This window comes from Callorhinus ursinus, unplaced genomic scaffold, assembly GCF_003265705.2.
Source record: "Callorhinus ursinus isolate GAN/ISIS: 27379988/994484 unplaced genomic scaffold, GSC_fseal_2.0 scaffold110, whole genome shotgun sequence".
Lineage (NCBI taxonomy): Eukaryota > Metazoa > Chordata > Mammalia > Carnivora > Otariidae > Callorhinus > Callorhinus ursinus.
Window position 1 is genome coordinate 747,153 of NW_027397172.1, and position 3,583 is coordinate 750,735.

Sequence of the window (3,583 nt, forward strand, 5' to 3'; positions counted from 1 at the left end):
ACCTCGTGTGCGTCGGCGGCGGCGCTCCGCCCGCCGGCCGGCCGGCCCTGCCCGCGGCCCCTCGTCCTCGGCGCCCGACTCGCGCCGCCTGTGCCCGCCCCGTCAGCCCGCCGCCGGCCCGGCTCGGCTCCCCGCCCAGCGCGCCCCGAGCGCCGCTCACAGCCGCCCGCCCGGCGCCATCTTGGAAGCTTGTGACGTCGGCGCCGCCCGCTCACCCCTGACCCACATCTGAATGGGCGAGCGGCGGGGCGGGGCCGGGGGCGGGATGGGGCGGGTTCTTGGTGTGGGCGGGGCCTGAGGGGGCGGAGCTGGTGAGCGGTCCGAACACTGGGCAGGGCGGGGCGACAGGCCTGCTGGACGGCGCCGTGGGGGAGGGGCGCGCGGAGGAGCCGGGGACCCCGACCGTGGGCGCCCCGCCCGACCCCGACCCCAGGTGCAGGGGCGGGACCGCGACAGCACCACCGAAACGCCCGGACCGCCCACCCACCCCCGGGAGGAGGACTCTGGACCCCCACAGGCCCACGCCCAGCCCGCACACTCAGAGCTGACCCCCTTTGAGCCTGACCCTGACCTCTCGGAGGCCCCCATCAGGAACCCCTTAGCAACCTGCGTGCGCCCCACCTCCAGGACATCTTCGCACCCCGGCTCTGTGCCCCCCGCCGGGACCCCCACGGTCAAAGGCGCAGCACCCCCGGGACTGCAGGAGGCATGACCTCGGCTCCCGAGGAGGCCCAGGCCGTTTGGGTCCGGAGGGGAAGGGGACTCCCTGACCCCTGACCCCAGCGCCCCTTCGGGTCCCGGCTCCTGCAGCCCCGCGGGCTGGCCTTACCTGCTCAGAGGGCGCGGAGGTCGCGAGCACGCGGTGCTCAGCCAGCCCCTTCCGGTGACCGCAGCCCCTCGCAGGCCCCTGGGGTCAAGCGACTGTGCCTAAGCTGGCCCGCCTGGACCCAGGCTCGTGGCAATCGTTCAGATGGCCTGCTGAGAGGCTGGAGCTGCCCCTGAGCCTTAGCCACTTCTCTAGGGAGTTACTTAATGGACGTCTTTCTACTTTGGACACCAAACAAAAGAATACACCACAGTCAAAGTCTGAGAAGAACCCAGACTTGCCATGCAGGGAAGTTGTGCCCTAGCACTAGCCAAAACAGTAAGCCAATTCAATAATCCCCCTCAGAAGGCTGGTTATGCGACTGTTCTTTCCAGATTAATGTATAAATTTAACGAATATTAAATGTAAATGTATATTGAACGTAATGCATAAAATTAATGTAATCCTAACCAGACTTGACAAATTTCTAAGTTCATCTGCAAGAATAAATAACCAAAAACAGCTATCATTTCCCACAAATGAGGGTGGACTTGCTCTAACAGATACTTACATTATAAAGCTATTGTAGTCAACCCCGTGTGGTACAAACCAGGAAAAAAAAAAAAGCCTAGAAACAGATCCTAGAAATGGTAAGAACATAATAAATGAAAAGAGAAATATCAAGCATTGGTAAGGAAGAAAAGGCATATTCCATGAATAGCGTTTAGTAGAGAAGACAACTATTTGAAGAAACTAGGGCACCTGGGTGGCTCAGTGGGTTAAGTGTCTGCCTTTGGCTCAGGTCATCATCCCAGGGGCCTGCTCAGCGGGGAGTCTGCTTCTCTCCCTCTGTCCCTCCCCACCACTCGTGCTCTCTCTTTCCCTCTCTGTCTCAAATAAATAAATAAAATCTTTAAGAAAGAAACTACTGGAAAAATGTCAATGTTCTAATAACCAAAGACATGCAAATTAAAACTACAGAATACAGAGGGTTGGGGGGGTGTTCTGTTTTCTACCAAATCAGGAATTGGTTTCAAATGATAACCTTCAAACACCACGTAGGGGTGGGTAATCACTCTCATATATTGTTGGAAGTATACAAATTGCCTCAAAATTTCTGAACGTGAATTTGACAGTGTGAGTCAAAAATAAAAATCTTTTACAATGATCAGTACGTCCTCGGAGCAGTAGTAATCTATCTTCCAGATTCTGTTTTTAAAGAAATTAACCACAGGGGCGCCTGGGTGGCTCAGTCGTTGAGCGTCTGCCTTCGGCTCAGGTCATGATCCCAGGGTTCTGGGATCGAGCCCTACATCGGGATCCCTGCTTGTCAGGAAGCCTGCTTCTCCCTCTCCCACTCCCCCTGCTTGTGTTCCCTCTATCGCTGTGTCTCTCTCTGTCAAATACATAAATAAAAATCTTTAAAAAAATAAAAAATAAAAAAATAAAGAAATTAACCACATTTGAAGACCATAGGCTTGATGATCTGTCTTTGTAACCAGACCATAAGCTTGGAACCCCAGTGCCCAGAGCACACCTGAGACTTAATAGGCACTCAGTAGTCACTTGTTTCATTTGCATTTGAAAATTAATGTGCAATCATATTTTTTCCAGTGTCATTTATAATAATGAAAAAATTCATATACAGCATAAATGTCTGACAATAGAGGACTGGTTAAACAGCCCACGTGATAAAATGTTAAGCAGCCTCTACAAGCAGTGTTTACAAAGATGTTTTATGACCTAGAAATGTGCAAATGATATTAAGAGAAAAAACTGTGCAAGTATATACAAAATACAAAATATTGATCCAGGGCTCCTAGGTGGCTCAGTCGTTAAGCATCTGCCTTCGGCTCAGGTCATGATCACAGGGTCCTGGGATGGAGCCCCGCAATGGGCTCCCTGCTGGGCGGGAAGTCGGCTTCTCCCTCTCCCACTCCCTGTTTGTGTTCCCTCTCTCGTTGTGTCTCTCTCTGTCAAATAAATAAATAAAATCTTAAAAAAAAAACCAAAAACAAAATATTGATCCATGGAGAAGCAAATGAAGAAAATACACCAAATTATTTACAGAGGTTCTCTCCAGGGGTTGCGATTTTTTTCATACACATGTATATTTTAGTATTTTATTAGAAAAGTAACATTTCTACTAGGAATAATTCTAGCTGAAATATATATATATATATATTTTTTAAGATTTTATTTATTTATTTGAGAGAGAGAGAATGAGAGATAGAGAGCACGAGAGGGAAGAGGGTCAGAGGGAGAAGCTGACTCCCTGTTGAACAGGGAGCCCAATGTGGGACTCGATCCTGGGACTCCAGGATCATGACCTGAGCCGAAGGCAGTTGCTTAACCAACTGAGCCACCCAGGCACCCTGAAATATATATATATTTTTTTAAAGTTCCTAATTCTCAGGGCACCTGGGTGGCTCAGTCGTTAAGCGTCTGCCTTCAGCTCAGGTCATGATCCCAGGGTCCTGGGATCCAGCCCTGTCAGGCTCCCTGCTCCGTGGGAAGCCTGCTTCTCCCTCTCCCCCTCCCCCTGCTTATGTTTCCTCTCTCCTGTCTCTCTCTCTGTCAAATAAATAAATAAAATCTTTAAAAAAAATAAAATGTACTTACCTGGCAGGGGAGATACCATGATCACGAAGGTGGTTTTCCCAGGGCGAGGCTCATCCATTGCACTCCGGATGTGCTGACCCCTGCGATTTCCCCAAATGTGGGAAACTCGACTGCATAATTTGTGGTAGTGGGGGACTGCGTTCGCGCTTTCCCCTG

The 3,583-nt window shown here is 51.1% G+C and overlaps 1 protein-coding gene and 1 non-coding gene across 6 annotated transcripts in view; one reads left to right on the forward strand and one right to left on the reverse strand.

The window, feature by feature from the left end:
* HIC2 (HIC ZBTB transcriptional repressor 2) overlaps window positions 1–156 on the reverse strand; it is a 31,111-nt gene extending 30,955 nt beyond the window's left edge. For all 5 annotated transcript variants that reach the window (XR_012377131.1, XR_012377134.1, XR_012377133.1 and 2 more), the window contains exon 1: window positions 3–156. The gene's annotated coding sequence lies outside the window, so the exon portion shown is untranslated. The remainder of the gene's footprint in view (window positions 1–2) is intronic.
* Window positions 157–3,419: 3,263 nt separating this feature from the next.
* Window positions 3,420–3,583, forward strand: LOC112812548 (U1 spliceosomal RNA). Its single transcript, XR_003205314.1, has one exon. It is a non-coding gene; the product is annotated as a U1 spliceosomal RNA (small nuclear RNA).